Source organism: Ipomoea nil, unplaced genomic scaffold (genome assembly GCF_001879475.1).
Source record: "Ipomoea nil cultivar Tokyo-kokei standard unplaced genomic scaffold, Asagao_1.1 scaffold2928, whole genome shotgun sequence".
Classification (NCBI taxonomy): domain Eukaryota; kingdom Viridiplantae; phylum Streptophyta; class Magnoliopsida; order Solanales; family Convolvulaceae; genus Ipomoea; species Ipomoea nil.
In genome coordinates, this window is record NW_017619356.1 from 1932821 (window position 1) to 1941556 (window position 8736).

Consider the following 8736-nt stretch of genomic DNA (forward strand, 5'->3'; position numbering starts at 1 on the left):
AGTGGGTAGGTATTTTGAGGTATTAATTTAAGTGAGGTTTACTACCAAATTGGATTGCTTCAAAGTGGATTAGAGTTTTCTCATATTAGAAGATGAATTTCGTATATTTTTATATTTAAAATGGATAATGAATGAATAAGAAATTAATTATTAAGTATATCCATAAAATTGAGAAAAGGGAGTTTGAAATATTTTGAATTTTTGTCCCATATATTAAAAAGAGCAAATATCAATTTTGGTCTTATGAGTATTAACAAAATGATAGTTTTGGTTTACTTGTTTAATTTATACTAATTTTTATCATCGACTATTATTTTAGTATCAATTTTCATCCATGATTATTGTTTTAGTGCCAAAATTCATCACACCGATCACTCCCTATGTTTAATATATGTCAAAATATAAAATTATTAAAAGTATTTTTGTTCTTTTGAAATTAAAATTTCAATTTAAACATGTATAAAGAAATTTAAGCCCTAAGATCAATCTCAATTTACCGTTCCGTCCTAACAGTTAAAAGCCATTTACTAAACATTACCGGTATCTAAGAATTAATTTTGAAACCGTGGGTTTGCTGACTGGCACACTTTTATGATATTTCCCAAAAGTATCATCATTTGAGAAACTGTTATCGCATACTTTCTAACACCACTTATATAACTACTAACCAATTCTAGGCCCAAACCCAAACCCGGCCATGTCAAAGCCCAATATATTTCTTGAATCCATATTTATGACATATTCCCCGCCCATAAAATGATGGCAAATTATGATGTGTCGGATAAAAAACGGCGTCGTTTTATTTAAAAGAAAAAAATCATTTTCGATTGTCGTTAGTAACGTAAATATATGTTCATAATTTTATAATTTCACATTCTAAATGTATAATTATGAAGTTATGAATGTATAGTTATGCAATTCTGAATGTATAGTTATAAAGTTATGGATGTATAGTTATACATGCAATTTTGAATGTATAGTTATGAAGTTATAATTTCACATTCTGAATGAATAGTTATGAAGTTATAATTTCACATTCTGAATGTATAGTTATGAAGTTATGCATGCAATTCTGAATGTATAGTTATGAAGTTATGGATGTATAGTTATGCAATTTTGAATGTATAGTTATTAAGTTATGGATGTGTAGTTATGCAATTCTAAATGTATAGTTATGAAGTTATGGATGTGTAGTTATGCAATTATGAAATGTATAGTTATGAAGTTATGGATGTTTAGTTATGCAATTTTGAATGTATAGTTATGAAGTTATGGATGTGTAGTTATGCAATTCTGGATGTATAGTTATGAAGTTAATGTATGTGTAGTTATGCAATTCTGAATGTATAGTTATGAAGTTATGAATGTATAATTCAAATTATGCATAACATAACGCCATTAACGGCAATCAAAATTGATTTTTTTTTTTTTTTTAAGTTGGACGTCAAAACGACGTCGTTTTTGCAACCGCGCACAACATAACGCTCCTAAAATGATTCAAGAGAGAGTATTATTTTGTTAAATACCCTACCTACTTAAAAAGGAATTTATATCATAGAGCATGCCTACATAACAATATGGATCTTGGATCAAAACAATGAAGTACAAAATTCATACTCGTATGATATATAATTTTATAACACAAGACACAAAAATCACAACACAAGACACATACAAATGTTATATATTTACTTATTTTTCAAATCTGATTTAGGTATATAATTTGTATTTATAGGCAAAAAATTTCACAACACAAGACACATAAATTCATAACATAAGACACAATTACTAATTTGTTTTATGCACATAATTCATACTCGTATGATATATAATTTTATATCACAAGACACAAAAATCACAACACAAGACACATACAAATGTTATATATTTACTTATTTTTCAAATCTGATTTAGGTATATAATTTGTATTTATAGGCAAAAAATTTCACAACACAAGACACATAAATTCATAACATAAGACACAATTACTAATTTGTTTTATGCACATAATTCATACTCTTAAGATATAGAATTTCATAACATAAGACATAAAAACTCACAATATAAAACACATACACATGTACCTGCAGGGTCAATAGTACACTGTGAATCCTGGTCCATAATATAAGGATTGACTTAAAAAGCATCGATCAAGGGTATTTTTGTGAAGTTTTTGTTTACTTGGATAAGAGAGGTGATATAGGTTCAAAAAAAAAAACATTTTCAATAATTGATTTTTTTTTTTTTTTGGACAAAATAGGTGATTTGGATGAGAGATGGGAGAGATGAAAAAGGATTTGCAGTGTTTTAATCTTTTTTTTTTTTAATTTTTAATTTTTTTTTTGTAGGATTCATGGAAAGAAAGAAAGAAAAAAAGAAAAAAAAACTGGTGGACATGGCACGCATCAGTAATACATAGCGGACGTATAGAGTGGCCACCGCTCTTTTGTTCATATAATGGGATCATTATGTTGTGTAACCGTGTGCATTATGTATGGTGCACACGGTTGTAAAAACGACGTCATTTTGACGTCTGATTTAAAAAAAATAAAATTTAAAATTGTATAACTACACATCCATAACTTCATATATAATTGGGTGAAGTGTCCAATAGCACCCTAAACCAATTGCTATATGTCATCCCGCATCCTATACTTACATAAGTGATTATTCGAATCACAAACTAAAAAAAATTGTCCACCTAGCCTTTTTAATATGTTTCCCGGTTGCTTTGATGACATGGATTCGGTTAAAGTATGACGTGTAAGCTAATTATAACATTTTCTACGAATTTTGCTTATTTGATGATATTTTTTTTTTAAATTTTAGATTTTTTTTAAATTTACAGATTTTAGATTTTTTTTTTAGCTGTACAGATTTTAGATTTACAGATTTTAAATTATATTTCCACAGTTTCCACATTTCTAGTTTCCACAATGTAGCTGTACAGATTTTAATTTTTTTTTCTTGTCTTCGCCCTTTGAATTATATAATTTTATATGAAATAAGTTTTGAAGAAAAACAAATGTATATGCTAAAACTGTATTAGGAAAACATGTACAGAGTATTTCATAATATATGAACACGTACTAAATGCAACAAAGAAAAAAATCAAAGCATTGTAATTCGAATTTCACACCATCTGTAGAAGCATGAGGAAAAAAAATCAAAGCATTGTAATTCGAATTTGTAGATATTATAAACCGCAGAATCTATATATCCATGCACCCTAACAAGATTTGGATCTAACACTAACTTTACATTGATTTGTATATTGGTGGAAAATAATTAGATTCGCCCTTCGCGATTAAGGATTAGGGAATGGGTTCTCTGGATTTTCGAAAGGTTTGAACGTGATTAGGGATTGAAATTGATTTTTCAAATTTTTCTATATTACATTTCTTCTCCCAATTTTCCTATATTACATTAAATTGATGAATGGATGCCACATATTCTCAAATTGCTGCCACATCTACAAAAATACACACATCTATGCCAAATCACCTCCACATCACCAACTTATTACCTTTAACTTGAAGGCTACCTGTAAAAAAGGCTAGGTGAACAATTATTTTTTGTTTGTGAATCGAATAATCACTTATCTAAGATTAGGGTGCGGGATGACATTTCGTTGTTGGTTCATGGTGCTATTTGACACTTGAGCCTATATAATTATACATTCAGAATTGCATAACTACACATCCATAACTTCATAACTATAAATTCAGAATTGCATAACTACATATCCATAACTTCATAACTATAAATTCAGAATTGCATAACTACACATCCATAATTTCATAACTATACATCCAGAATTGCATAACTACACATCCATAACTATAAATCCAGAATTGCATAACTACACATCCATAACTTCATAACTATACATTCAGAATTGCATAACTATACATCCATAACTTCATATATAATTATACATCCAGAATTGCATAACTACACATCCATAACTTCATAACTATAAATCTAGAATTGCATAACTACAAATACATAACTTCATAACTATACATTCAGAAATGCATACATAACTATACATCCATAACTTTATAACTGTACATTCAGAATTGCATAACTACACATCAATAACTTCATATATAACTATACATTCAGAATGTGAAATTATAACTTTATAACTATAAATCCAGAATTGCATAACTACACATCCATAATTTCATAACTATAAATTCAGAATATAAAAAAATAAAATTATGAACATATGTTTACGTAACTAACGATAATAAAAAATGATTTTTTTTATGTAAGTAAAACAACGTTGTTTTTGCATCCGTGTGTACTATGCATAGTTGGCACACGGATACACAACATAATTTAATTTGCTCATATAGTGGGACTCATAAAAAACTCATTTGGGCTTGAGCGAATGATGATATCTGCTCTAATATTACACTGAATTTTTTACTCAATTTTTGAAAAAAAAAATTGATGTGTGTTGCGTTTATTAAGAGCATCAATTACTGTGATTTTTTGGGGGATTATGGCAGAGAAAAAATCAAGTGAAGAATGCCAAAGCTGATGTGAAGGCCAAAATTTAGATAGTTTTTTCTCTTTGCAAAATCCTTGAAAAAAAAAAAGGAAAAAGAAACAGCGCTTCATGCATGTTTGTGGCGCAATTTGCGCCCCAACGGGCTCGTGTTTCCCACGCACCCGTTGGGACGCGTCAGAGTAGCCGGCCGCTCTGACTTTCAACAATTTATTTTTAAATCAGTTTTTTTTCTTCCCTCATATTCTCTTTCCTAATCACACTAACAAAAAACTCTTCAAAAAAAAAAATAAATAAATTCTACCACTATGGATACTCTAATGTTGCTCAACATGCGCGTGCAATTCAATTCTCAATTTTCTTTTTTACATTTTCTCTTTTATAATTGGCTTGACCAAAAAAAAAAAAAAAAAGAAGAGAAAATGGTCAAATAGGCCCTCAAACTTTAGCTTAAAAGTCAATTAGGCCCCTAAACTTTTTAAATGTGCAATTACACCCCTCAACAATTCATTTAAGTGCAATGAAGTCCAAAAATAAATTAATGACCTGCTATTACAAGTCATTAGGGTTCAGGCCACCTTTCGGCGAAATTTCTGGCAAAAAAAAAAAAGTGACCGGCGAAATTTTCGACAAATCTAGGTCGGTTGCTAGTCACCTTTTTTTGCCAGAAAATTCGCCGGAATGTGGTCTGAACCCTATTGACCTGTGATAGCAGCTTATTAACTTGTTTTTGGGCTTCATTGCACCTAAATGAATTGTTGATGGGTGTAATTGCACCTTTAAAAAGTTTAGGGACCTAATTGACTTTTAAATTAAAGTTTGAGGGTCTATTTGACCATTTTCTAAAATAAAAAAATCAGTTTTAGGATTACTGCGCTGAATGCTCTAATAGACTTGAAGTCCAATTGTTGAAATACACACTACACATGTAGCCTAGCTAGATAGCGGCAAATTATATCTGATAATGTAAATACCACGTGTGCGGTAACTATCAATAAGATCCAGATCAATTAAAGCAAGTAAAAGTCTCTTATTAATCTGGTAAAAGGCCCTAAGTACAATCTACTTGGTCACACCGAGTACCGACTGGATGCGGTCGGGATTCTATGAATACAACCTATCGATCGTCCAAAAGTCCTCTCACTGTTGCTTTGGCGGGTATTTATAGCCGCGGAGCCTGGGACAAGAATCCGGCTGGTCGGCATGCTTCCCACGTAGCAACCACGTGTCATCCTCCCGGGTGCCCTGTCTGTCGCCGTCTAGTGCCGCCATGTGTCTTTAGTCAGCACACTCGCCAAAGGGCTACCGCTCGGGCAATACCGGTGGGGTACCGACCGGGTTCTTCTTATAGAAATCCGACCTGTAACCTGCAAAACAAGTAAGAAAGAGAACGAAGGCATGTCGGTCGGGGTATTCCCTACCAAGAGCCCCCCAGCCCGTGTCTTTTTGGCCGCTCGAGAAAAATGGGGCGGGATGGAGAAGTCCAAGCGCCCGCCGCCAAACCGACCGGACAGCTGTCATTCCCTCTCGCCACGTGTTGAGCACTGCACGCCTCAGGAAGCGCAACGGTCACCTCGAGTTCAGGAACAGTCGCGTCAGGCGTGATGATTGGTTTCCCGCCCAAACCTTCTCCTATAAATAGGCCTTTGAGAACTTCATTTGAACTTTCTCCAATCTATTGAAGCGGTCGGTACCCTCAGAGAGTCCCGAGCAGCAGTTCAGCAGAGCGATCGAGCAAGCCAATTTCAAGCCTTCTCAACTTCAAGTGTCTTCAACCGGTAAGTTCTCTAGTTCCCTTCTTTTATATTTTTTCCTTATGCCGTAGCGATAGAGACGTAGGATCTAGGTTACCTCGACCTAACACCCCCGAGCCCCTTACTAATCCCGACCACCCCTAGGTAGTCAAGATGTCAAGCTCAAACAGTCAAAATGCGTCGGTCGGGGATTACGATCAGGAGGTCGAGCAGTTCAGCGAGGAGGAGATAGACATCATGTCTTACTCTCCTGAGGTCGATCAACGACCTGGCAAAGCCCCCGAACGAGCCCCCACTTCGCAGGAGCCTACTAGGTCGAGCGGATCATCGGGATCCGGCTCAAGTGGCTCCGGGAGCTCGGATAGCGAGGAGACCTCCACGAGTGGACGAGGTCTCCCGACCAGAGGTGGTAGGGAAACACCTGTCCGGGTGATAGGGGATCACCCGGAGACAGCCGCTCGAACAAACGAGGAGCCGGTCGAGGAATACATGACCGAGCCCGCGGACCGAGCAGACGACGGCTTCCAGTTCCTCAACAGCGAAAGCGTCGCGGAGCAAATGAGCGACCTCACAAAGGGAGAAGCCGCGCGGATTGCAGAGAGACTGAGCGGCCGGGTAGAATTCGACACTAGCCGGCGGCTCGGGAATGTCATCGAGCGCCATCGGGGCAAATGGATCGGCATGCACTATGATTCCCTGATGGCCCCGATCGAATTTCCTTTCCCGGCCATCCTGACCGCATTCTTGGGCTACTACCGGGTCGTGCCAGCCCAGATATGCCCGAACTCCCACCGGATAATAGCGTGCTTCACTCAAATCTGTGCTCGACACCGTGTGGCCTGCTCGATGGAACTCTTCAACTTCATCTATCAGGTGAAGGTGCTGTCGGGTAACTATGGAGGCGGGTTCTTGATGGTGCAATCCCGGGAGGGTAGGTGTACAATATCAGGCCTGCCCGGGAACAACAAGGGATGGAAGAATAGGGTCTTCTCGGTCAAGTATGACCCGTGGATCCTCCCGGTCGACAGAGTATGGAGTTCTCGCTTTAGGAAGCAAGTTGTGCCAGACGAGACTCCACTCCTCCGGGAAGCAGTGTCGAGGACTTCGAGCGAGGTTCACGAGTATAAAATCTTCCGAACCGCGGAGAGCCTCGAAGCCGCTCGGTTACCCGATCCGGTCTATGAGCTGAAGGAGAAATACAAGCCGGTCCCGATGGGTGTAGTGGCGGGTGCTCCTGCTCGGGGAAAGCGGAAGACAAAAGGTCTAACCCTAACTGACTCTTCCCGATCTGACTTCCCGAGCAACGGGCGTATTCCCGACTTAACTATCTTCTCTTTTTTTGCAGATATGGCGCCTAAACGCTTCGTTCGTCCCAACTTTCCTCCCCGAACAAAGATTGCATTGGGGAAGAAAAAGGCTGCCGCGGGCCCATCCGGGGAAGACTCTGTCCCGGTCGCGCGACCAATCAACCCGGTCACGCTGGTTACCGATGAGGGGGGTGTGCTGGACACCTCAGATACTTTGGTCACTCGGGTGACCAGCAAGACGAAGGGGTCGACCACGAGCAAGACGGTCGAGACAACGGCCAAGGAGACGGCCGGGAACAAGAGGCAGCGGGTGGAGAAAAGCCCGACCCCGACGATCAGGTCCGGCATGGCTGATGCCTCCATTCTATCTCAACTCGGCAACATGACGCCGATTGAGACTGATCTCACAAAGCTGAGCTCGACCCAACTGGCCGAACGGCTGGGTCGAGACCTGTCTGAGGTATGATTCGTTCACTTTCTTCTTTCGCTTTATAACTTCCAAGTATCGCTGATCGGGCTAACTTTGTTAACTTTACAGGCATCGCGGATCGGGGCGATCCTCCACGGCCAAGCGCTATTGGCCACCGAGGCGGACCGGTACAAGAAACTGGCCGATCGGAGGCTCAAGGAGTTGGGCGAGCAGTCCACGGAGCTGAAAGAAGCCAAGGAGGCCCTTGCCAAAGCCAAGACCGAGCGAACAGCTCTTCTGAAGAGGCTGATGGATCAGAAGGAGCAAATGAAGGGCCTGGAAGCCCGATGTAACACCCCAGATTTTTAAGACTTTTTAAAGCTTATAATAAAGGTAGAATCTTATTAAATCCCAGAATATAATACAAGTGTTCGGGGTGCTATGCCACACCTGGGCTAGAGAACCCAGATGCACAGGCTAACTAACTAATATCCTCAAAAGCATAAATGTATAAACATGGCACGCAGGCCGAAAGGGAAACTATCTATTTCTACACTCCGAGTTCTAGCGCACTCTAGTGACTTAATCTTCTGTGCCTGAAAGCCAAATATATCTGTTCAGCGAGAGATGCTGGTAACCCACTCCAACGCGTTGAAATACAATACATATAGAGATATATATAGATATACGAAAACCATTTTGAGCATGAAGATATATCCTACGAACTCTAGCTTTAAAACCGGGGAT